General features: G+C 38.7%; 1 protein-coding gene and 1 long non-coding RNA gene across 2 annotated transcripts in view; one reads left to right on the top strand and one right to left on the bottom strand.

The window, feature by feature from the left end:
* The window catches only part of LOC129750189 (uncharacterized), a 383,780-nt gene that overhangs the window by 135,156 nt on the left and 220,794 nt on the right, over positions 1-27,830 (top strand). The gene's annotated exons all lie outside the window — the stretch shown is intronic.
* On the bottom strand, positions 16,766-17,457 carry LOC129750190 (uncharacterized). Its single transcript, XR_008738328.1, has 2 exons — positions 17,287-17,457; positions 16,766-17,227 (listed from the first exon to the last, which is right to left on the bottom strand). It is a non-coding gene; the product is annotated as an uncharacterized LOC129750190 (long non-coding RNA).

Below are 27,830 nucleotides of genomic sequence, written 5' to 3'. Positions count from 1 at the left end.
TACTATGAAAAAATCTCCATGGGGGGGTTAAACCCCTAAAACCCCCCCCCCCCCCCCCCCGTTCGCACGGCCTTGCAACCTTGGCAAACACATTTTATTAAATATTTTTAAAGCTTTAGCCAGCAAAGCCTGCCATTTTTAAACACTTTTCAATGGATTCAGACTTTTTTCAAAATGATTATAACTTTTTTTCGAAATACTTATCGCGTATAAACGAAAACGCGATCAGAGGAAACCTAGTTTTCCACCGGTTTTGCCCTGACTGCAGTGGTTGTGCTCGTTTATCAGAGTTCAAGTAGGCTTTGCTGTGTAAGGACGTCAAAATTATCGCTCCCTGTAAAAAAAAGTTTTTTTCCGAGGTATGAAAAAAGTATTTAAAAAAAAGATTAAAAGATCATCAAATCCAACTGATTATAACTACGAAGAAAACATTATTATGAAGTGCGCTGTAGTGTAGCTTATTGGAAAATCTCGTGAATATTTCAGTCACTGGAAAGATTTGAGAAGGGATTTTAGAAGCCCCGGTGCCAACATTCAAAGATTCAAATCAATACAATTCCCGATAAGTTATTTATAAATAACTCAAAATGATGATTCTTTTTCTAAACTAGATATATTAGGTCAATATTTTCAAAATACAGAATACGAATGCGAATAGAAATTTCGAATAAAAACAGAATTTAAAGCTTTGGGCCTAAATATGAGTGCAAAGAAATAGAATACATAATAGCACCAGATTTAAAAAGAAATTAAACCGGATTTTTAAAATAAATTTCAGATCAGGACAGTAATTACCCATGATTAAAAATTGTCTAGCAAAATGATAATATTTCTAAATTTTTAACCATATTTATATTAATTTTCTTCATTTTCAATTGAAGGATTGATTGGAAAATTCGATTAAATTGATTTTTTTTCGTAACTTCTTTATTAATCATTGATTTGAAATTTGTAACTTTGAAATATTTTTCAGTTTTTATAAAAAAAATGCAAAAATTTCCTAAATGAATTTTCAACTGTTTTCAAATGTTATTCCGAAAACGATAGCTGATAGAATTTTGGTCAGATAAGTGCCCCTAAATTAGTCCACATCATGAATTAATAGTACTTACAGGTTGATGTATTAAAAAGTTTTTCAGGATGTTTCTCTATGCCCCTATCATAGCTTTGTGACAGTTTCCACTAGAAACTTTCCAGGCGTCAGACCTCCATTCGTTTTAATTTCGATCCAAAATCAAACAATTTCAAGCCAGCGAACGGACTTTATAAGGGACTGGTTCACTCAAGATGCAATCGACCGACGACCACCACCGGTCGTAAAGGTTTCCCGAACCTATTCGGGGACGTTTGTTGAACGATTAATTTTCATATAGATTGGAATATCTGCCCACCACATCCGTGTGCTGACGTTTCTGCGCTAGCCGTTATTGGTTATGTGTCAGCGTCAGCCAGCCAGCAGTCAGCATGTCCCCGCTTCGATAACCCTTTCATTCCCTTTCCCCTGTTTTGGTCCTTTATAAAACTTTTTTTCACTAAACAACATAAATTTGGTAGTAGTAGCTGATGAAGGTTCTTGTTCAGTTGTCATATTTTTCCATAAGAATGACGTTGAAGGGTTAACAATTCGCCAGTTGTCTACTGATGATATGTGGTTCAAAGACGACGACGGAAATGATGGCATAGCGGCTACAAGCGACGGATGACGATTGGCCGTGCCTGATACACGGGAACCGACTGCGGTTTCTCAGAAAACCGAAACAACAGACTGGTTATAGGCTAAAGGCGAGTAGACATCCAGGCCGATTGAATGGAAGAGAGACAGATTGTGCGAAACCGCGCCGGTATTGCACTTTTCCAAATGAGTCCTGCCTCTTGCCTTTTGCGGCGGCGTTCGGCGTTCGGCGGATGGCGAACTTTGAAAGCGCTTTGTCACTAGCCGACAGGCGGCGCGGCCTCCAGTGAGCTGCAACAGACCCCTCTGAATATGCGAACGAGAGAACGTCGTCGAAGGTACTGAACTGTGCCTGTTTGAGCCGAATTTGCATTTTAATAATCCATGCAGCAATCACATCATAGTAAAACGATCTCCAGAGACGATTGAAACGGTTATTTGTTATTTGAGCTGTTTTTGCAGTCGGAACATTTATTAAGATGAGGCAGAAAAAGGTGCCGCAACCACCACGCCGGCGTCTCCGCAATCAGTCGATTGACACCTCCAGCGTTTTTATTTTCCCAGGGCATGGCAGCGAAATGAGATGTCAATATCAATGAATCGATTTACTGATTTGAACTTGAATGAAATGTTATGATGTTATGTTTATAGGCTGAAATATATGTTGTGAAGATTCTCGTTGCATCAATAACATGAATCATACTAAGGAATTTAGGAAGAAGTATTCTTGTAAGTGCCTGCACCTTTTAGAAGTTATAAATTTAAACAGATTAAAGCTTTAAGAAACGGTATAAATAATTAAATATTATAATAAGAGAGGTTTATGAATTTCCATATAACGCAGGTTAGAAGCCTCTTAAAAGAAAGAAAACAATCTTTTTCTTGTTTCAAGCAAATTTGATGTAGGTATTGATAAAGGTATTTGTTATCTGAATAATTCCTAGAAAAATACTCCCAAAACAACAAAACGCAAACAAGTCAATGTAATCTTGGCGTTATTTTCAAGAGCACCGCTATGAAAATTGGGGAAAGCTTTTCACAAAAAAAACCTTTTTTAAAGGTTATGAATGCGGAACTTAGTATTATTTTTGTGAATACTTAGTTGAATATTTTTGCCTTAATCAGTGTTATCTTTAGATGTTAGTTAGTTTATAACTTATTTCTGTACACGAGCTCCTAACCCACAATCGAAATCCAATCATTGATAAAACGGCAAAATTTTTGCGCATTCGGACAAAACTCTAAGGCAACCCTCAATTTTTCGTAAAAAAAATTAAGCACCAGAATTTTTTTTTCAACGGTTTTATTTTGAAACCAATTTCAGTCTCAATTTTATTTTGTATTTTTTGTTCTTCTACTCAACATTCAAACTGGTTTTGATAAATTACACAATTTTGTGACATGGTATTCACATTTTTTTGAGGTGCCATGAACTTAAGAGCTTTTGGTCTCCTGAAACTTAGGAAAATAGGTAAAAAATATTTAAAAAAAAACTCTGCACTTTTCTGACAAAACTATAAAACATCCCAAAAAAATGTAAAAATAAGGGGTTTTATCAACTTTCTCTAAGACCCCAAGAAGTTTTTTTATTTGTTCACTTTCCAATTCTGGGACATGATAGATTTGAACAACTTTTGAAAGAATTATTAACTAAATTGAATTTAAGATATTTCAAAATGCAAAAATCAAATCATTTTGCAGACTTCAACAAATTCGTTATGTGAAATAAAATCTTTTTTTTTTATTTCTTCAGTTATGCCAGAAAAAATAAATATTTCAAAACTGTAGAATATTACTTTTTTGATCTCGCAGCATCATCATCATCATCATCATCAAAATATTATTCCTAAATATAATAAACAATTTCAGAATATTTTTTAATTAGATTGGTTAGTTAAGCAGTTATCAATTTAACTAAAAACTAATTCATTTTTAATCTTAGAAGCTTCATATTATAATTAATAATTTAATTTAACAACCTTATCAATGAAATTTATCATATTTTAGAAGGCTTATTTTAAGATTTCAGGCAAATAGAAAGTTCGGAAAAATGAGAAATGAAAGAATAGAATTTGTTACGAAGCATTTTCATCAAATGTTATGTTTTTTTCGTCATGGAATGAATTTTTATTTTCATAATTTTGAAATGTTCTTATTGAAACAACATAACGTTTACCGATAAGGCGATAAATTGAATTTACATTGTATTCCAATTTTCAAATAAATTTTCGGAACTAATTTTTTTTTAAATTTTTTTTGGTTGACGTAAGCTTTAAATTTTAAACTATAATTGCGCTTGAATATTGATAAACGATTCGCTTATTTTTATTGTTTGTTATTGTATTATGAATTCTACTTTTTGGAATCGATTATGACGTAATAAATATAAATATCTAACTTTTGTAGCCTTTCATTCTAGTAACTGGAATTATGAATATAATTTTTTTCTGTGCCTTTGATCACTGGCACTCTCGAAATATTTTTTTTGTTTATTTTTACCAGTTTCATAAAATACCCGTTTAAATGTCAAAGAAGTTTTAAATAAAAATTAATCTAAAATTTATTCAAAAGCCTAAATCGAAACGTTTCGCAGTTTCAGCAGATTTGTTCTATAAATTCTATTCTTTTATAACGAATACTCATAAACTTAGTTATGTCAAAAATGTAGATGTTATCTTATAACTTTCCTTAAAAATAACAAAACTAAATTTTCTTTTAAGTTCTGTATCTTTAAAAAATGCATATCAAGATAAGATATGAATCCTTGATTGATTATAATTTGAAAAGAATTATAGTTTGAAAAGAAAACTTTGTATCAGTACTTTATTCTGATGAACATTGAAAAAAAAAACCCCAGGTTATATGACTTAAATTAGAACTGAAACGAAAAACTAAACCTTATAAAGCGAATAATTTTCGATTCCTGTTACTGTGGCAGATTCTGTCGAATCGACAGTGTCGATTACTTTGGATGAAAAAGCATTCAAGTGACGAATTTTCGTTGGGCCGTTTTGCGATTTTTCATTGCCGTTTTTCTCTTTTCAACAAAAACGCAATTGGAAAAGACTTGATATGAGCGGAGTATATTTCTATGTATGAAGTTCACTGAAGTTGCCCAGTTCAATTATAGTTGGCCATGAGAAAAATGGGGGTAATACACAACGTAAAATATTTCTGGAACGATCTAAATTTATGAAAATAAAGAATTTTCTCTTTTGTTCGTTAAATTTGAGAGGAATTAACATCATCAATGATATACCTGATGATATGTAAAACATGTCATTTAATAGATGTCCGAAAGTTTATGGCTTCATACGTTTTTGTCTTTCTGTAGTGTAATTTTATGTCAAAAGTAATGCTTCAAATCTGTTCATCTAATTTGACGTTATTTTACACAAAAAAAAATTATTTCTGTTTTCCAACTTGTTTCTTTTGATGAAATTTGTACATAAGTTTTACCTAAATTAATTTCAATCAGAAAACATCGCTTTACTTGAATGGTACGACGAATGGTTTCAGAAATTTTTGTCATTAAAACTTCAGGATAAATAATGAAAACAAGATTTATCAGATAAAAAGTGCATCTCGCGAACAACTAAATGTAATTAATCCTTACAGGCTAAGGGATTATCACACAGAGGTATTGATAATTATCAGAGGAATCAGAGGAATTATAATTATTTTTGTAAACCTTATCATTTTATAGTTATAACATGAATAACTTGGAAGAATTAAACACAAAATTAAAACAAAGAAGTGCCTTTATCAGAAGATATTTTATGTTAATCCCCCTTTCAACAAGCGAAATCTTAAAAGTGCTTGGGCTTGCAAGCTCCACCATCGATGGACCGGAAAACAATAAAGTCCATCAATGCACTCACGCATTTATTTATTATGCTAAAGATGTAAGATACATATTTTTCTATGCCATCGACCGCCGCGTAAAATTTCTAGAAGCGGTACCAACACATAAACAAACCCAGCTGGGGTCGGTTCGACATGGAAAGTAATGTTCTGTTGTTCAATTTATAGGCTTTCCCCCTTTTATGCATTTATGTATGTACTTATATTCCCCGTTTCGTGTTCCGGGGGCAGATCATTGTCATCAAGCAACGAGCAGCAAAAATATAGGTGCACGTGTAATGCGTGAACACGAGCGGCCCTCGACAATGTACTTATGTAGGCACCGCACTATTGATGCATTCGTGCTGATTGGCACAAATATTTGTATGGCCCCCACCTTAAAGAACCTAGCACAGAATGTACAATATATTTAATGTTCCAGATCAACATAAAAGTTTTCATGGAAAATGACTCAATTTTTCAAGAATTTTTCCCGTAAAGATGGTTTAAGAAGAGAAAAACCATTCTCATAAAGTCGTATTCATAAAACATAATATTAAAAAAAATAGGAATTGTTCCCATCAAGTCCCTCACAAGAGCCTGGTTTAAGCCACTAACTAATCTGGATGCCCTTCTCCCCTATGCATAACTTATATTCGCATATATTTACGACGATGCACCGTATCCAATTGCATCTCATTTTTTTGTGCGATGCAGAAAAAAAGAGATGCATTTGGTAAACGACGACATCAACTCAACTCAACGCTAGCTAGCTAGCTAGCGAACCGCCAAGGGGGAAAACCCTAGCGCTTGATGAAGTCTTGTTCGACAATGTTCTACATCGTTCTAGCATGGTATAACTTCGAAACGGGGCGGCGTGACTTGGAGATGGGGATACCACGTGGATCCCATTCCCCATATGCACAGGTAGTAATTCAAAGCTAAGCTTCAAGCTTCTTCCTTGCAGGAGGGGTCTTAAGCGCATTTGTGCTGAGGAAAAAATTAAAACTATAATGTTTTCCCGTCCCACTACTAGTTAAAATACTCTGTTTTATGTAGAAGGCATCGAAGCGAATCTAGGTGATGGTTTGGTTTAACAAGTTCTTAAAAGATTTATTGTGTTTTCATCAAAATAATTCACTCAATCGTCAGCCTTCGCAAAGAAAACTGTTCTATGAAGCGTAAATTGGAAAAAAAAATGCATTTATATAAAACCTTAACTGACCTTAAAATGATTCCACACTGAGTTCAGCAAATTTTAAATTAGCACAGCGTGGAGTCATTTGTGTTTTTCATGCTATGTAAGCTGTTCGAAAAGAAAATGCAATGTGAAAAAAAATTTAAAAATATATTTACAGATACTTACTCAACCTAAAGGGTGATACGGTCAAAATTTGGTCAAGGGAAAACGCGTGTAAATCGGTGAAATCGTTTATTTAAAAAATCAATTTAAATTTCTTTTTCAAGTTAAATTAGCATAAAATTCAGGAAAAATATTCAGTTAGGCTTCCGCTTTTCCAAATCCGAATTGCCGGGCCTTACGCTTAACCTCTGCCATCAGATTTTGTACAGTTACCTTGTCCATCTTCTTCGCCGCAGAAAGCCAGTTTGCCTTGAGCTGTTCGTTCTTAGCAGTTTTTTTGGTCTTCTTTAGGTTCCGCTTGACAATAGTCCAGTATTTCTCAATTGGGCGGAGCTCTGACGTGTTGGGAGGGTTCTTGTCCTTGGGAACCACCTGCACGTTGTTGGTGGCGTACCACTCCATGGCCTTTTTACCGTAACGGCAAGATGCCAAATCCGGCCAAAACAGTACGGAACAACCGTGTTCTTCAAGAAAGGCAGCAGACGTTTATTCAAACACTCTTTCACGTAAATTTCTTGGTTGACAGTCTCGGAAGCTATGAAAATGCTGCTTTTCAAGCCACAGGTACAGATGGCTTGCCAAACCAGATATTTCTTCGCGAACTTTGACAGTTTCATGTGCTTGAAAGTATTTGCTACCTTTCCCCTTCCTTTTGCCGTATAAAACTCCTGTCTTGGAAGCTGCTTGTAGTCGGCTTTGACGTAGGTTTCATCGTCCATTACAAGGCAGTCAAACTTCGTCAGCATCGTCGTGTACAGCCTCCGTGATCGCGCTTTGGCTGTCGTATTTTGTTTATCATCGCGATTTGGAGTCACTACCTTCTTGTAAGTCGATAGTCCGGCTCATTTTTTGACTCGATGCACGGTTGTAGACGATACACCCAGCTTATTTGCAGCATCTCGGAAAGAGAGAGGTTAGGGTTTCGCTCGAAACTACCGGCAACTCTCTTTGTCGTCTCAGCGGCTTCCAGCTTTCGATTTCCAACGATCCAGACTTCCTGACTGTCGACAAACGTTCCCCAAACACTTTAATTACATTTGTAACGGTTGATTTGGCAACTTTTAGCGATTTTGCCAGCTTTGCGTGCGAGTAGCTCGGATTTCCGCGATGCGCGAGCAAAATTTTGATACGCTGCTCTTCTTCCTTGGACGGCATTTTGACAACTGAAGAGTGAATTCCAAAATCAAAATAGGAGCGACATTCTACACACACACACCTCAAAAATGAGGGGTATTCCGGTTTTTTAAATGCAAAATTGAAAGAAATACGTCAAGTTGATATTGACCATATTTTGACCGTATCACCCTTTACGTTGTTTATTTCGAACCAATCACGGAGTGCATTCATACCATGCCAAGAGGGGCCCCAGGCAAGGCTGCCGAAATCATAGAAACATCAGTATTATCATAGAATTTTAAGAAAAAAATCGTCACAGAATCCATGTCACAGATCACAGAATTTTAACATTTTCACAGAATTTACAGATTTTCTAAATTTTGTACAGATTTCCCAAATTATATCTTCTTTTGTCACTGTTGACACTTTATTTCTGACTCTTATTCATGCAAATGAAAACACGGTAACGATAATTGACAAAAACCGTCACAGAATTTTAGATTCAAACACAGAATTCCAGTTCTTTTTTGTCAAAAACACAGGATTTTTCGCCAACCGGATCGTAGTTGATATCAAGCTTAAGCTCAATATATTTTTCGAATTGTTGTCATTGTTTCCCAACCCTAAGCTTCTCTGAGCTGTATGTAGCATTCGACAACTGTTTGTCAAGTAGGTTTCATTTGTTTGGATAGTCGGATTAACATAATTTAAATCATTCTGTGCAAAAAGTAAGTTAAACTAATAATTGGTTTTGGTTTTATGTCGATTTAAGTAAACCCCGTCTAAAGGCGGATTTGGGCACTAGAGGGTCAATTAACACTCTCCTTTGTACTAAGGTTCAAATAGGGGCAACTAGAATGCTATCACGATTCTCATTCAGATCCTGGTCTTGTAGAGATACAAATTGAATATATGAATGTTCCCAAAAAACTGTTCCCATTTTTATTAAAAGAAGTAATTATAGAATAAATTAACGACTGTTCACGCTGAAACACCCTAAAAATAGTGTTCTGAAAATTCATGTACTACTGTAGTAGTTTTATAGCAGCATTGAGATGAGCTTTTTGTATTGTACTATCATTTGCATTGTTTAGTAAATAAGCGATAGGAGAGAGTCTCCACAATTTAGGCTCTCTTAGGTAGATTATTTTGAGACTCTAATAAATCTGCCTCTTGGCTCTTAACCACCGCACGGGACGGTCGTACTCATTACAGTCCGCGTGTTTTATATTTTTATCCGAGCCCGTCTAAGTACGTGAAAGTCGTCAAGTGTCCGTTGTGCTTTTCTGTGGCCACCTCACTAGCCCCTCGAGCTAGTCGAGGATTTTGAACATTCATAAGTGGTCCTTCGAGCCGGATGTGATCTAGTTGTCCGGAAGTACAGTTTTGTGCTAGTGAAGTGACCTCAGAAAACGCGGAACTTGGACGTTCACCCGCGAAAGAGCATCGGAACGATTTTCCGATCACAAAATGGTGGACTTGTGAACAACGTGTTCTGGACAATGGAACATTGTGTCTGCGGAACAATTGTGGCTTGTTCCTTGAAAATTGCGAACAATTTGTGCGATCAATGTGATCCGAAAAAAAAATCTTAACTAATAAACGAACTATAAATGCAAAAATAAAAACCCGATCCATGTGCATGAACTTTGAGCGATCGGTACAGTTGAGTGGAAATTGGAATTTGGAACTTAACCCTCGATCACAAGTGCATGAACGATCGAGTTATTCGGAGCAGTTCCTAAGAAAAAGTGCAACAAAAGAAATAAGAAGCGGTTTGCATGGTGCAGTAGAGTGGATGACGTTCTGTGCAGGTCGAAAGAGCTCGAGAGAATTTGCCATTTTGATGCCAGTTTGATCCCCCACGAGGCTGGATTGCTGGATATGTATGTATGATATGCCAGCATGATTTGATGTTTTCAGGGTCGGTCATAAAACGGTGGAATCGTTGATTGGAAGTCAGGTAAGATCGTGCAAGTGGGTGCGTTGTTTCTGGAAGTTTAGTAGAAAATTGAATTTTTGAGCATTTTTCCTTTTTCGCAATGGCGGCTGAGAAAAAGATCCAGGTGATGTCTTATTACCGTATGATAGACTCCATTGAGTCACGAGCGGAAAAATTGCTTTTATTTGTGCGTTCTTTTGATACCGAGAAGCAGGAAAGTTCACTTCTCGAAGACAAGCTTGAGTCGATCGATCAGATGCGTTCTTTATTGCATGAAACTGAGGTTAAATTATATGGGGTTATTAAGGAGGATGAGGTTGGGTCCCTGCAGATGACGATTGAGAAAATTGAAGATTTGTTTGATGATATCCGCCACCGAGTTCGAAAGATTATCCGGGAAATCGATCCTCCCAAGCCGATAAGTGCCCCAGCAGCGGTCAATTCAACACAACACTCCCATACAAAATTGCCAGATATTCCCCTTCCCCGATTTAATGGCCAATTGGAAGACTGGCTAACATTTAAGTCCCAATTTAATTCATTGATTAAGCGTCGTGAGAGTTTGTCAGAAAGTGAGAAATTATTTTACTTAAAAGCTGCCATCCAAGATGGTTCAGCCCGTCATGTCCAGTCCTCCGAAGACAATTTCTCATCACTGTGGAAGGCATTGTGTTCGGAGTTTGAGAATAAGCGATTGTTGGTAGATAGGCATATTGCTCAGCTGTTTCATCTGAAACCTTTAGTTCGTGAGTCTGGATCCGCATTACGAACTTTACTGAGTGACGTTACTCGTAACATTAGAGCTTTGGCTAATCTTGAGCTAAAATTAGAACCTTTATCAGAACAGTTTTTGGTTTTTCTGGTATGCGCGCGATTGGATACCCGCACCAGAAAGGATTTCGAGCTTCAGTTTACTGATCATTCCTTGCCATCTTGGGAGAAACTTCTCGAGTACCTACAGTCTAGATGTAGATGCCTAGAGAGCATAGACCAGGATAAACAAGAGGTTCAAAGCTCAAGCATTCGAGGAAGATTCGGGCACAATGAGCGAAGTGGGTCACACTCATCTAAGGTTTTAGCAATCAATACCGGCAGGTCATATGGTAACCCTGTTTGTTTTGCATGTAAGGGGAATCATTATTTGAGCAACTGCGAAGACTATCTGAAGCTACAATTACGCGATCGTATCTCGAAGGTGCGCAGTCTTGGATTGTGCATGAACTGTTTTAGTAACCGACACCATGTTAGAGACTGCAAGGGGAGCTCCTGCAAGAAATGTGGAGGCCGTCACCACACTACGTTGCATGAAAACAATGCTAACCAGCCAACTCAACCAACACCTACCCCGCGTAGGACCCCTGAGATGCCTACAACTTCCTCAAATGCGCTAGTAGCTTCCGTTGCATGTACTAATTCGCAGCCAAAACAGTACATTCTCTATACCGCAGTTTGCATGATAGAAGACGAGTTTGGAAATTTGATCAGTTGTCGTGTTTTGCTCGACAGTGGGTCGATGCATAATTTAATATCCACGCGTGTGGTAAACGCGTTGCGCTTGCGAAAGACGAAGGTGAACATGTCCGTTGTGTGGGGCTGAAGATTGACTATTCCAGCAGAACAATAACTATCGATTACTCATTCACCATTGAGCACATCATAGCGCCCCTCATCAATCGATAAACACTCTACAAACTCTCCAACGACATCTCTTCCTCTCCCCCACGTCTACGCACGTCCTCCCACGTCAGTCCAGTCGTGTTCTCGCTCCACGTCCGAAACGACGCGTCACAGTGCATTCATAGTGTTAAGCGGAATCGATTCCTTCCGCAGGTTCCGAACTTGCGCAAGGTAAGTAACAGGAATCTCCCGTTTAATTACTCGGCCGTAACCTGGCGCCACATTTGGCGATCCTGCCAGGAGCTGTTCATTTTTTGGGAACAGAAAAGTTTTAATCCAATGTACATGGCCGAGAGAATCTGTTATTTTAATGTTCTATACGGCAGCCATTTTGAAAAACGTGTGAGATCGAATTCCTTTAATAAATCGTTTTTTTAAACGCTGCTGGATATCAGATTAATTCTAATGCATGAAATGATTCGAAGTGATTTTCAATTTTGTGGAATTTTTTTGTGCTACTTTTTAAATTTATTTTTCAGAAACACATTGACATTGTAGGATTACTTGCTCTAACCACCATTTTGCTGAGGCTGCCCCCTTTTTTTTTTTCTTAAGTGATATATCTCCTTGTGAGATTTCTAACGATGTTACCGTTCAACCACGATTTCACGATGACTTTTATTAAAGTGTGGCTGGTGGTGCTGGTCTGGTCACCTGGTGCATGGCACGACAGGGACCAGTTAAAAAAAATGCAATGAAAATTTTGTGTGTGACACGACTGAGAATTTCGTCGATTTAAAAAAACAAACAACTCTTGAGAACAGATGAAGCGCGACGTAGTTCTTCGCTAGTTAAAAAATGTTGCTACAAAAGATTTCATGTCCGGCGCGATGCATATTGACAATGTGATTGTAGAAACTGACGCGTTGCAGACTTCCGTCAGTGGTTGGGCTTCCTCCTGATTTACTTGAGGATGTGATTTAGAATCTGACGCGATGCAGACTTCCGTCAGCGATTTGGCGCGATGCAGACTTCCGCCTGGTTTTATTGAAGATTTGATTTCAGAAACTGACGCGCTGCAGACTTCCGTCAGCGATTTGGCGCGATGCAGACTTCCGCCTGGCTGTACTGATGATTTGGTTTAGAAACTGACGCGATGCAGACTTCCGTCAGCGATTTGGCGCGATGCAGACTTCCGCCTGGTTTCATTGAAGATTTGATTTAAGAAACTGACGCGATGCAGACTTCCGTCAGCAATTTGGCGCGATGCAGACTTCCGCCTGACTGTACTGATGATTTGGTTTAGAAACTGACGCGATGCAGACTTCCGTCAGCGATTTGGCGCGATGCAGGCTTCCGCCTGGTATCATTAATGATCGGATACAAGTAACTGACGCGATGCAGACTTCCGTCAGCAATTTGGCGCGATGCAGACTTCCGCCTGGCTTTACTGATGATTTTATTTAGAAACTGACGCGATGCAGACTTCCGTCAGCGATTTGGCGCGATGCAGACTTCCGCCTGATTATGTTGATTCGATTTAATAAACTGACGCTATGCAGACTTCCGTCAGCACTTTTAAGCGATGCTGACTTCCGCCTGGTTATATTGATGCCGTAATTGTGGAATCTGACGCGATTCAGAATTCCGTCAGCGTTTTGGCGATTTAAGATTCGTTTTTAAAAACTGATACAATACAGACTTGTCAATAGTTTGGCAAATACTGGCCGGTTGAAATGATGATAAGATTGCAAAATCTTATGCCATACAGACTTCCGTCAGTAGTTCAACGAGAAACTTACTTCCGTATGAATTGTTTGTTTTGGATATTTTGGTTCGGCTGATAACCGACAGAATGCAAATTAACGCCTGCATTTTCACGCGATACTCACATTCACCGGGATGTATTGAGAATTCGTAGGCTCCTGACGGCAGAAGATTTCCACACATAAAATTGAATAGAATCAGAATCAGAATAGAAAATCAGACTGAATATCAAAAGGGAACTTGTGAAAGCTAAGAGAGCCCCTATTGATGAGCGATCAAATTATTGTTCTAATAGTAATTAAAATAAGCTTCGTGAGATATAAACATTTGTTAAGAAAAGTAGAAGAATTTAATTGGATAGCCGCCGAGAATGGCCACGGCGTGTTCTTCGAATTTACATAGTGTCCTTGGCGCACAGTTTGTTACGTAATACACGATTTATTATTACATTTCGCAATTATTTAATAGCATTACACAATCCTTATTATTTATTTATTTACACGCGATCCTTAAAAGTAGTAATATTGGTGGTACTGGCGAATTGCAATGTTTTACTCTTAAGGTTAGAGTTGTGAGTTATTTAAATTTCATTTGAAAACAGAAAGTACAAATATGTTTCAAGGACGACGAAAGAAACAGTCGCTGATCTCCAATAAACTTGAACGGACTTAAGCCAACAGAGGAAAATAAATTAAAATAGAAAAGATAGAACATGATAAAAAAATGATAAATAGTCTAGATTACTATCGCCTATTTGCACAGTATAGCACCTTACAGCTTGAACAAATTAAGGATTTGGCAGACCTGCAAATCAGTAATGTAATGGCGCACCATTTTTTTTTCCTTTTCAAAATCACTGATCATAATTTTTTCGTGTGTACGTGTGCAAGCAAAATTCTGATATTCCTCCCCCAAAAAAACTAGCTTTCAATGTTTGTGCTTAGGGTAAGCACAGGCACGAACTTAAAACTATGGGCAAACATCAAGATCGCTCGGACAAAGCCTAGCGTCGAATGCATCGAGTATGACCAAAATGAGAGTTCATGAACCATAGAGAATCATATTAGGAACGAACATCAATGAGCCTAACCCACAATATGGTTAACGAATTGCAGAAATATTGAGGCTGGGATACTTAAGCTTGTTATGTGCAGTATAATTATTATTAAAAATATGAAGAAATCCAGTTGAAAGATGAAGCAATGTTTTAAGAAGTTGCAAGATGTGCTAATGTTGCTATGTGGTTCAATCGCTTGACGAATATAACATCTCTATATTTGTTACTGGAGACAAGATAGAATTGATAATCGATATAACATAAGACTTGCAGGATAAGCAGTAGGACATGAACCAAAAGCTAATGATGGTAAGAGAATCAAGCGATGTTTATAACTGATCAACAATTCCTCCAACAAACTAAAAAAAGTAAAGTTGAAAGTCACGTGCTACCATTTGTGTCGTCCAAAACAATCTTATTTAAATGAAAAATATCAATAAGTGCGTTTGGTTGTTGTAAATTATTACAATGCCAGTCCTATAGCTTCAATTAGCACCCCAATAGCCTTATTATCAATAGCGTTCACAAACATGGTGAGGCGATTCGTTACATTTGAAATACTCTTCAAACTCACAGGTTGAATGGACAACCGATTATTGAGATAGGAATCAACGATGACTTTTTTTTAAAGATGCAATCCTTCGACCGGTAATTAAAAAAATGGGTTAGCTTGGTATTTGTTGAAATTTGAAACACACAGACATAAACTCCAAAATCTAAGTGTACCCTCTTCTTGCTGAACGTGATTGTGTTTTTGTAGAAAGTAGATTAACGATTTTGTCGTAATATACTGACAAAAGGCGATGCAAAAACGTATAACGGTTTTTTTTTTTTTTTTTAATTTCGTACGCAGCATGGCACTCGGAGTAGTTTCATATCTTCATTAGCAAGCTACTTAAGCTTGAGTTAAATTTTGTTTTTTTTTTTCAAAAGTGCGACAATGTCATTCTTACACAACAAGGTTGGGTCTGAAAATGCATGATCGAATAATAATTGGTCCCTAATTAAGTCAGTCAAAAAAAAAAACTAGTCCAGTAGAAGTCGCGACAAACGCCCAAAAATGTAGTGGTTCCATGTTGAAGTTCAGTTGATAGCATGCAACTCAATATTACACACGATTTTTTTTCTAACCTGAGTTTTTTTTTGCTTCAAGTATCCTAAACATTCTTTCATTAGCTAGTAGATTGTTCAAGGCACAAAAAAAAAACGTGCTACATGATTTACGTTTACTTTCTTATATAAGGAAGTTTTTCAGCATACAACCGCATTTTTCTGAAAGACCATGGCATCATAAACTTGATCTTACAAACACCGAAACGCGAACTCTCAACCGAATCATGGCCGGGCACGATTACAGTAAATATTGGCTTCACAAGATGCGACTAGCAGACAGCCCAAACTGCGAACAATGTGATCAACCTGAAACCGCAGAACACATTATCTTGAATTGCAACCTATACAACGACCTTCGAAAACAATTCAACTTCGATGGCAAATTCAACAACATTTCAGACTTACTCAAGACAAAAGAAACATTGCTTTTAAAAGAAATTGTAGAATTCCTTAAACTCTCAAAGATGAACTTGTAAAACTATTAGCAAATCTTCCTAACAAAACAAAACTCTGTCCGATAACGTAACAACCGAACAAATATAGAACACCGCTGGATATATGGTCATTGTCACCAATCCATTCGTGGATTTCCACAATCCACAACTAAAAAGAAGAAGAAGAAGAAGAAGAAAATGTTGAGAATACCTAGCAGTAGCACCATTCATAACCTTCGATTGAGAGGTACAAATGAAAACCTATTTTATCACGATAGAATCGTTAGATCATTTCAGAAAGTTAAGAAAAGCACATATGTAGATTAGGTGATCAACTTTAAACAAAGCTTATCAATGACCTCTGCTATTATGATGATTGCATAAGATATGACAATTACATTGAACATGTTTCAGTCGAAAGTTCTAAGTGCCGCGTTTGAGGCATATGGCTTGATAGATGAGAATTTGCTGTATGTTTTCTTATGATTAACAGTTGTTGTCGTAAGTCTCTTTTCTGTAACAATGGTTAACTTCATTGAATGTTTTCGCGATAGCCCTCACTCCAGACTAAATGCAACATCTAAGATGTAGACACCATACTAACCGCGACAGCGAGAATGTACTACACTCTAAGCCGCTACAACCCAAAACAAAGTTGTAATGCCGCAAAATCGGATGAAACTGGCTCCCGACGAAAATAAGTTTGGGTGGGTTTTCCCAAACTTGAGAATGAAGCCCTATTCTCACACCCCAAAATCGAGAATGCCCATTTGGAGGAAAAACGATATATTTTTACTGGAAGAATAAAGGGAAAAAGATAACGAAAAATAAGAAAAAAATATTCATTATTGAACGAATTTTTATTGAATTCTGCAATTGCACAAAATTAAAAATTACAATTACGATTGAAATGACCAAATTTAGATTTTATCATTTTCAGCTTCCCGGATCAGAAAGATGTTTCGTTTTATGTAAAACTACTGATCTTAGGTGGGATAGACCCGTCGGTTCCGGAAAAGTACCTCAGTGTTAAACTCGAACGATTCCTTTTTATAATTTGCTCTAGCTTCATGGCTTTTGGTTATTCTTTGGTCATTCATTAATGGAAAAACTGCTTTTGCCCGGGTGAACAACACCATCCTGCCTGTCCGAACAACCGGACACCCTTGAGAGTTATCAGCTGCTGCCTGTTGTGCTTGCCCGGAAGACCCAATAACACCGCATCGGTTTCCGGTTTATTCAGTTTTGGCAAAAGTAGCATCAGCATTACAGCTAGCTACAGCTATGAAACTAAAAGACAATACTGAAATAAATTAACCTGATTAATTCTGGATTGATGACATGAATTAAAAATTTTCTCACCGTTTTCAGTCGCAAACAACAACACCATATAAAATCACCAACAAACAAAAATTACGTTTTTTGGGGCATCAAGTTCAAGCTATGAACTTTATTTTGGACACCCCAAAATCAAGAAAGCCGACTGAACTTCGTTTTGGTGTGGTGGCGTTCTCAATTTTGGGTTATTTATGTTCTGCGTGTATGCGACCGAAATATTTTATTCAGTCCCCTAAGGAATCAAATTGGTGATTACCTTTGAAGACTCAGCACGTTAAGCATCTAGTATTTCGAATCTTTTCAGCAGTCAGTCCAGTTATCTTTGTAAAGACGTTATGTCACCAAACAGCACCAAGAAATCGAATGAGAGAGCCTATTCACCGCAGGAATGATCCAGTGTCAATCGCACTTCTGCAAGAGCCTGTAAGCTGGAAATGCAGTATCCTCAGAATATCGAATATGCTATCGTTCCGGCACTTGGTTAACCAATATGACTAATCACCAAAAAAATAATGCAGGAACATGAACAGCAAGAATGCTATGCAATTTGATTCCGGTTGTTCAAATTTGAGACAGGTAAACTATTTGCTTGTTTAGTCTGCTTGATTCGTTTTAGTTTATCTTACACGCTCCAGGTGAATTACTCAAAAAAACTCAATAAATCACCTAGATTCCAGAAGCACTTATGAAAAAGGTGTATTAATGTTCGTGTGTTGGAGGAAAAAAATTATGTCGTCAATTTTTTTTTCATTTTTGAATTTGATTTACAAGAACATTGCGATCGAGCATTGGGGGAACATATGACCCTGACGATGAAGTTTTTTTTTAACTTTTTTTTCGAGAGTGAAAGGGAGTTGTGGGGCTGAAGATTGACTATTCCAGCAGAACAATAACTATCGATTACTCATTCACCATTGAGCACATCATAGCGCCCCTCATCAATCGATAAACACTCTACAAACTCTCCAACGACATCTCTTCCTCTCCCCCACGTCTACGCACGTCCTCCCACGTCAGTCCAGTCGTGTTCTCGCTCCACGTCCGAAACGACGCGTCACAGTGCATTCATAGTGTTAAGCGGAATCGATTCCTTCCGCAGGTTCCGAACTTGCGCAAGGTAAGTAACAGGAATCTCCCGTTTAATTACTCGGCCGTAACCTGGCGCCACACGTTGAAGGTATTTCCGGTGCACCTAAGATGATTTCAAGTCAGGTCAAAGTAAAGATCCATTCCACCTACAAGTCAGACTTCACCTACAGCACAGAATGTTTGGTCATGAGCAAAATTACAGGAAACTTGCCAATCAATTCGTTCAATATTGATCCTGGGCAAATTCCGTCAGAGATGGTACTCGCAGATCCGTGGTTTAGTCAATCACGAAGAATTGATATGCTTCTTGGAACACAAGTGTTCCATGAAATGTTTACTGGGCAAACCCATACCATAATTGAAAATCCTCCTTGTTGGTGCGAAGAAACCGTTTTTGGTTGGGTAGTAGGTGGTGCTATTGAAAGACCAGAAGTTGATCGAACGATCTCTAATGTCTGTAAGATCGTTACGAATGAGGCGTTGAGCGAGCAAATTAGTAGATTTTGGGAAGCCGAGTCCATTCATGAGCCTCGAATGTTGACTCAAGACGAAAGAGCCGCAGAGCAAAGTTTTTCCGATACTTGCTGCCGATTGGAAAATGGTCGCTATGAAGTAGGTCTGCCATTGAGACCCAGTATAAAGGAATTAGGTGACAGTCAAACGATAGCTTTGCGTAGATTTATACAGACAGAAAAACGACTGATTCACGACCAAGATCTTTACGACCAGTACCGAGAATTCATGTATGATTATGAAACCCAGGGCCATATGATTAAATGTGACACCAATTGCTCAGAAGGATATTTTCTGCCACACCATGCGGTGCTTAACTTGGCAAGCACCACGACGAAGACGCGTGTCGTTTTTGATGCGTCTGCAGCAGCTTCAAGGGGAGGTTCCCTGAATGATCACCTTTACGTTGGCCCTACCATTCAGCCCAAGCTCGCCGAAATCGTGCTACGATTTCGGGTGCCCAAGATTGTATTTACGGCAGATATTACGCAGATGTTCAGGCAAATTAGAATCCGAGCAGAAGATCAGAAGTACCAACAGATATTTTGGCGTCGCCAGCCGAACGAATCTTTAGAGGTGTTCCACTTGACGACAGTAACGTATGGGACAGCCTGTGCGCCTTTTCTGGCTACAAGAACGCTTGAACAGCTTTGCATGGATGAGAAGGAGCGTTTCCCCTTAGCGTCGAAGGCGGGAACCGAAGATGTCTACATGGATGACATCTTGAGTGGAGCGGACACATTAGAAGATGCCCTGAACCTGCAGACTCAATTCGTGCAAATGACCCAGGCCGGTGGGTTCAATCTCCACAAGTGGACGTCGAATCATCCCGAATTATTGAGGCAAATTGATAGTACCGAACACGAAAGAGCGTTTTTCGAAGATGAGAAAACCACAAGAACTTTGGGTTTAACCTGGCAACCCAGAAAGGACGTATTTTTGACCAGATTGCACGAAATTGAATTCCACCTGGGACAGACGACAAAAAGAACCATATATTCTGACATCGCCAAGCTTTACGACCCACTGGGACTGCTGGGTCCGTTGATTTTCGCTGCGAAAGTACGAATGCAGAAAATATGGCAACTGAACGTAGACTGGGATGAAATATTGGCACGAAACGACGCTGAAATCTGGGAGGTTTTCCGTAACCAGTTGAAAGAGATGGGTGAAATAGTTGTTCCTCGTTGTGTTTTTCCCCATTCGAACCCGCAATCTGTTGAATTGCATGGATTTTGTGACGCCTCCAGTCTGGGATATGGAGCTTGCGTCTATGTTAGATCTTGTGATATGACCAACTGTAAAATTTCCCTCCTTACCTCAAAATCTCGAATCGCACCCTTAAAGAACGCTAAACTCACGATACCGCGATTAGAGCTAAGCGGTGCGCTTGTACTTGCACGATTGATTTCCAATATAACGCACAACCTTAAGATTTCATTTTCCAGAATCATCCTCTGGTCCGATTCCACCACAGCACTGTCCTGGATAAAGACCGATCCTAGCCGACTCAAAACCTACGTAAGCAACCGCGTCATCGAGATACAAGAGTTGGCTAAAGGCATTGAGTGGAGATACGTGGGGACGCATGACAATCCAGCAGATGTAATATCTCGAGGATTGTTACCTTCCGAGATACGAGATTGCGAAATCTGGTGGTCAGGCCCAAACTTCCTGTACCACGACGAAGATGATTGGCCTAAAAGATTTCAGCACATCCCGACCGAGCAACTTCCGGAAACGAAAAACCCAAGCATGAGCCTCACAGTTACTGACCCTCCTGCCATGTTTTACCTGTTTGCGACGGAGAACAACTTTAGAAAAATGCAGCGAATAATGGGATTAGTTCTACGATACATCGACCACATACGACCCAAGAAAGACAGACAGCATCGATACGGCGTCCTACGTATTCCAGAGCTACAGCGAGCGACGGTTGCATTGGCCAGTATTGCGCAACAAGAGACATTCCCCAACGAATTCAGCTGCCTCGACGCCGGAAAGGTAATTCACAGTAAAAGTAAACTAATCAGCTTATCTGTGTTTTTAGATCGATCAGAATATGTTCTGCGAGTGGGGGGTCGAATTCGTCACGCACAACTGCCCGAAAGTCAGAAGCATCCTATTATTCTGCCAGCCATGCACTGTTTCACTCACGCCGTGATTCGTGCGTATCACGTTGAGATGTTGCATGCCGCTCAACAGCTTCTACTTTGCGGATTACGCCATCAATTTTGGATTCTGCATGGCCGCAGTACGGTGCGAAGGGTTATTCGCCGGTGTGTCACTTGCATGAAAGCAAAACCGGTAGGAATGCAGCAGAAAATGGGTGACCTACCCTTTGCGCGATTGGAAGGTGTGCATGCATTCTACAACACTGGGGTAGATTTTGCCGGACCGATCTATCTGCGACAGCATAACAAGCGTGGGACTGTTTCGTACAAAGCATATGTGGCCGTCTTTGTATGCTTTGCTACACGTGCGATCCATCTAGAGCTAGTGGGCGATTTGACAGCGGATTCCTTCATCGCCGCACTACACCGATTTGTGTCCCGTCGGAGCAAGTGTGCCAGATTGTTCTCCGACAACGGTCTCAACTTTGTGGGCAGCCGCTCAAAGTTACGAGAAATGTACGACCTGTTTCAGTCCCAGCTCCTGAAAGATAAATTGAACGACTTTTGTTCGAAATCAGCCATCGAATGGAACATGATCCCACCAAACGCCCCACACTTTGGCGGATTGTGGGAGGCCGGTGTGCGCTCTGCCAAGTACCACCTCAAGCGCATCACTGGAACAGCGAACATGAACTTCGAAGAATACACTACAGTGTTGGCCCGCATCGAAGCGCTGCTCAACTCGCGGCCTATCACTCCGCTGCCCGAGGACCCACAAGATTTGCGACCTCTGACTCCTGGTCATTTCTTGGTCGGCCGCCCTCTGACAGACATCGCACAACCGAGACTGGTCGAACGCAAGGAATCAACACTATCCCGCTGGCAACGTTATTCGGAAATGGTCCAACATTTCTGGGATCGTTGGTCTCATGATTACATCACGACGCTACAGAACCGCAACAAGTGGCATGTGCGGTACCCCGTGAAAGCTGGTCAACTGGTCATCATTCGAGAAGACAACGTGCCGACAACAGCGTGGCGTCTCGGCAGAATTGAAACGGCTATTCCTGGACCCGATGGTTTGGTGCGCGTCGCAGATGTGCGTATTGCTGATGGGTCCAAAGGCACCAAGATATTCCGACGTCCGATAGCCAAACTGTGCCTGCTGCCAATCGAGGACAACGAGGTAGAACCTGAACACGACTCCGAAGACGGCAACGAGAATTCCGAAGATAAGAGAAGTGATTGAAATTTTCTATTTCAATGGGGGCAGCATGTTCACGCTGAAACACCCTAAAAATAGTGTTCTGAAAATTCATGTACTACTGTAGTAGTTTTATAGCAGCATTGAGATGAGCTTTTTGTATTGTACTATCATTTGCATTGTTTAGTAAATAAGCGATAGGAGAGAGTCTCCACAATTTAGGCTCTCTTAGGTAGATTATTTTGAGACTCTAATAAATCTGCCTCTTGGCTCTTAACCACCGCACGGGACGGTCGTACTCATTACAGTCCGCGTGTTTTATATTTTTATCCGAGCCCGTCTAAGTACGTGAAAGTCGTCAAGTGTCCGTTGTGCTTTTCTGTGGCCACCTCACTAGCCCCTCGAGCTAGTCGAGGATTTTGAACATTCAACGACATTAGAGAATATCTTTCAAAGCTCACAAGAAGATCCTTTCAAATGAAAGAAAGTCAAATCACTTTATAAATTATATACTTGATAAATTTTCCTAAACCCTTCAAATTTTTTTTTTATCAAGGACATTAGAGTGGTCCAAAAAGGGGGTATGTTTCCGAATTCGAACCTTGAGAGCTAAAATTAATCCTAGGCCCAGCAGAAAGCTCAATGTCAATTTTAAGCTCAATAGGTCAAATATTAGGAGGCACTCAACGACGGCTTTTATTGCAATTTGACTCGATTTGTTCTCGTGAATCTGAAAAAATTACTGCTTCGACTCTAACTTGAACAATTGCTAATGGATCGTTCATCATTTTTTTCTAAAGCTAAAGATTTTTTTGTTTAAGCACATAGTAACTTTTTTTTGTCGCTCATGCCACTTTATTGTCTTCAATGCATTTATGTAGAATCGTTTAAAGAACTTCTTAGCCAAAATTTTTGTCAGTCTCCAATTGCTAAATTAAAAAGCGAAAGATTGATTTTTAAAGATTGGTTTGAACAAACCAAGTAACATTCTCATAAGATCTAGAGCTTATTTCTTTTAATTTTGCATTCAAAAACCTGAACACCCCTTATTTTGAAGGTGTGTGTGTGTAGAATGTTGCTCCTATTTTGATTTTGGAATTCACTCTTCATGTATGTATGTATGTATGTATGTAGTTGAACCCACCAGTGCTAGTGGCTGATAGGTCTTTCGACCCGAGGCAGTACGGGAAGTCTCGATCGCGCTTTCAAATACTGTTCATGCTTAACTCATCAACAATCATTGCAGCACGACCAAGGGGTCCGTTACCACTGGTTTGGGACAGGTTTGACTCATCTCACTCCCTGAAAACTGTTCGAAACAAAGAAAGAATCCTGAAAAGGAGCTTAAGTAGCCTAATCAAGATTCGAAATTTGCCGAGATACTCCGGCTGGCTTGAACCCACAATCCATTGTATATCAGTTTTCCGCTCGTTTGATGCCCTGTCCAACCCCCCACTAATCCCCTTTAATAGAGTTAAGCTATTTTGATTGTAGGAGTATAGTATAAGAAAAGTCGCACATTTTTAACATCTTACCTCGTACCATTTTAAAAGGATACTAGAACGTCTTCAATGAAAGGGTACTTCTTTTTCTCCCTAAATGGCTTCAAATTTTCAATCTTTGAACTGATTCGCTTCCAAAAAATCCATAAATTCCATTTGAGTTTTGATCATTTCTTCAATCAAATGATACCTTGAACAAAATTATATTGGTTATTACTGAATTTTCCTGTTATATTAATATTTTCTCAAAATACAATTAAGAGAAATAAAATTAAAAAAATGGAAAGTTATTTTTTTAAATATTTGAAACGTTTTGATAGAAATGAAGTGAAATTTAGTGAAATTATAACCATTATTTTAACACTTCGACTACCCCAAAGACCATTTTCTCGATGAAAATCTAATTGAGTTTATAATATCACATAAAAAGTTGAAATTAGAGAAAGTTTCATATTTGTTTGCACTAGTTTTGGTTTAAAACAAACTCTTCCTTATTTGTTAATAATTGAACAAAAGTTAACAAAATATAGATAAGATAAAATAAAATAAAAATAAAAAAGTTTGAAATTTATTTTAAGCTTAAAATCAAACAAATTTATTTATTTGATGAATTTTTCAACTTCTCTCTAATGTCTGTCTGTTCTAGAAGCTTTTCATTCTTCCAACTTAAAAAAATCTTTGAAGTGTCTTAGAATATGCACACAAATTTTAATGGAAGTTCATAACGAAACATAAATTCAAAAAATCTCTATCGCTCCAGTTCTGCAAAATCTAAATCAATGAACTAATTCACTTCATTGATCTAGAACCAAAAATAAAAACACCAAAAGAACTCGTTGTCGATCTGAAAAGAAGCAGAAGTTAAAGTTAAAGGGAATACTTAGCTTTAAGACTATCAAATGGATTTTGCTTGAAGCTCGAATAATCCTTCGGGTACCCATCGTCTATTTGACCTATGCTGTAGCTAGCTCCCTTGTACCGGTGTACTACAATCTGCTGAAAGGGAGCTTCCTAATCTCCACTGTTCGATTCTCGCACACTCGATGATCTTCCGCTTGACGACCGACGTACACTCTTGGAGCGGAAGTCCGTGCCGGATGACTCGGAACAACTCTTGGACAGAAATTGCTTGTTCCATTTAATGTCTTCTACACCGACCTGAATAGGATTACTCTGGATTTTGACATTTTTATATTAAAAATTTCAATTGGAATTTAACTAAATTAAGAGCGTGAAAAAAAGACGTCATTCTCCAGTCGATGACTACTTCGATCATTTTGGAATGCACTCTTCAGTTGTCAAAATGCCGTCCAAGGAAGAAGAGCAGCGTATCAAACGCATTCAGCGCATCGCGAAAATCCGAGCTACTCGCACGCAAAGCTGGCAAAATCGCTAAAAGTTGCCAAATCAACCGTTACAAATGTAATTAATGTGTTTGGGGAACGTTTGTCGACAGCCAGGAAGTCTGGATCGGGGGAAAATCGAAACCCGGAAGCCGCTGAGACGACAAAGAGAGTTGTCGGTAGTTTCAAGCGAAACCCTAACCTCTCTCTCCGAGATGCCGCAAATAAGCTGGGTGTATCGTCTACAACCGTGCATAGAGCCAAAAAACGAGCCGGACTATCGACATCCAAGAAGGTAGTGACTCCAAATCGCGATTATAAACAAAATACGATGGCCAAAGCGCGATCCCGGAGGCTGTACACGACGAGGCTGACGAAGTTTGACTGTAGTATAGGAATCATTGTCCATGTTCAAGCTCATAATTTGAAACTATAATGAGAATACGAGATAAGCATCTCTGATCAACACCCAATATCTGAATCCGGCATCAAGTTTCAGAGTCATGATCAGAAGTCGATAAGATCCGAAATAAAGAACCGAGATCAGGATCCAGGATCAGGTCAGATTCAGAATCAGGGACCGAATTGACTACAGAATCAGGGTCCAAGATTAACACCAGGAATTAAATACAGGCTCAGGATCGAAATCTAGAACAGGGTCCAGGATATAAATTGGAATGACGGTTCAAAATCATGATGAGGATTGAGGTTCAAGCAAAATCCAGAATCAGATTAATGATCCGAGATCATTGTGCAGGATCCAAATCTTAGATCAGGTACCGCTATCTGAATGCGGGATCAAGATTCAGGCGCCAGGAACTGAAGCCATAATTCAAACCTAGATCTTGGATTACGATCAGGTTAGGTAAAGTTCCGGGATCAAGATGAAAATGAGAATCCAGAATCGTAATCTCACATCAGAATCTGAGACCGTGTTCCGTAATTCTGATCCAGGATTAGGAATACCATTAGAGTTCATTAAATATCAGGATCAGAATCCACGGCCCATGATCTAGGATCAGGATTTAAATCACAATCCATTTGTAGGACCAGGGTTCAGGATCAAGAATCAGAATCAGGATTTGTAACAGAGTCCAGAATGAAAACCCGAGAAAGGATCTTGAATCAGGATCAGAGAATCGTGGATCTGGAAATAGTACGAATAAAACAGAACGAGATCAGAATAAGCATAAGAATCGGAATCTGGATCAGGTTTATGATCAGGGACTTTCTTTAGTTTCTGATTAGGTTGAAAATCTTGGTTAGACCAAAAATCGGGATCAGGTTCTGAAACAGAATCAGTATCAGTTTCAGAATATGGCTCCGGAACCTAATCCTGATCCTTTTGTAAACAGTTAAGAAGTTGTGTGACACAATCTGAAGGTAATAACAGAAATTTTCAGCAAAAGCAATATTTTTCAAATTCTTAGGATGAATTTTAAATTGGTATTGGTATTCTTGAATTTTGAACCTTAGCGTGAATTGTTGCCACAAGGAAAAGTAGGCGATGGTTTACTGGGATCGCACGTGTTTTCGTTCGCTCCATCGCAGTGAAAATTATATTTTTGAAGTTTAAGGAGTTTATTATTGTAAAGTAGTGGTTTTTTCTTGAATAAGTTGATAATGCAAAGTGATCAATAATTGCATGTTACATTGTTTGTGCCCGACCCGATTCTCCATCGATTTCGTCAAGCAGGTGACATCGTTGGATGATTCGCTACAAGAGGAAACACACTTGCTACTTCAACAATCGGCGAGTTCGTTTCATTATTCTTTTTCATCATTTATTCTGAACTGAACTGTTGTTGCAATCCGGGAGTTTTTACCTGAAAATTCTCAGGAGCCTTCTCACCGGATGTTGACAAGATTTGACTGTGTATGTATCATAAGCATAAGTATAGGCATTGTGAATTGTTGCCACAAGTATAAGTTTTTTCACCTGATTCCCGGATTTCCGCTATATTCCAAATTTTTTTTTTAAATGAACCCATTTTGAATCTAACACCAAAGTTATAATCTTCTCATGCTGGAAAAATTGGCATAAAAAGATTACTTTACGTGAAAAAACCAGCACTGGTGAAATTGGAGTTGTAAAAATTTGCTCATAAATCATATGACAGAACTTCCGTTTGAGTTTACTATATTAGACAAAAATATATAATTTTGTACTCAGGGACTCTTTAAATTAATCTAAAACATTCATAACTGGTTCAGATGATGGATATCCATCGACGTTTTTAATTAAATGCAAAATAAATGAGGGTTTTACAGAAAACTTTTTTCTCGCCCCTCGAAGACTTAATATGGCTCTTCTTTTCCATGAAAAAAAGAGAAAAAAAACTTGCTTTCTATCTACACAAAGGTGATTCACATAATGGGAACTGTTACAACTTTAATGAAGGCAACTGATTAGAGAAATCGGATAATCCTATCTTATCCAACGGAGGTATAACATCACGATAAGCCTACTTCCGAAGAAGGCGCTTAGGCACAAAAAAAGTGAACATCTCAATTTAAAATCCAATCTGATCCAAGCTGATATCGACATGTTTGAACCTAGGACCAGCTCTGTGATTAGCACAGTTTCGATACACACCTACGCAAATAACGATCGGCTTCGAGCATAATTTTCGATAAAACGCCTCCCCTCTTTTCAATTGCTAAGCCGCTAAAAGAAACATAATCCAATAATGTTTGGTAAACTCACTCATTCAAATGCATGCGTTTGTGCCCTTTCATTCAGAGTATAATGCATCTTTTACTCAGGGCGTGTTTGTATGTGAGCACATTCTGCTCGGATTCA

Source organism: Uranotaenia lowii, chromosome 2 (assembly GCF_029784155.1).
Source record: "Uranotaenia lowii strain MFRU-FL chromosome 2, ASM2978415v1, whole genome shotgun sequence".
In the NCBI taxonomy this organism is placed as follows: Eukaryota; Metazoa; Arthropoda; class Insecta; order Diptera; family Culicidae; genus Uranotaenia; species Uranotaenia lowii.
Note: the sequence above shows the minus strand (reverse complement) of the source record. Positions and strands in the feature narration are given on the sequence as shown.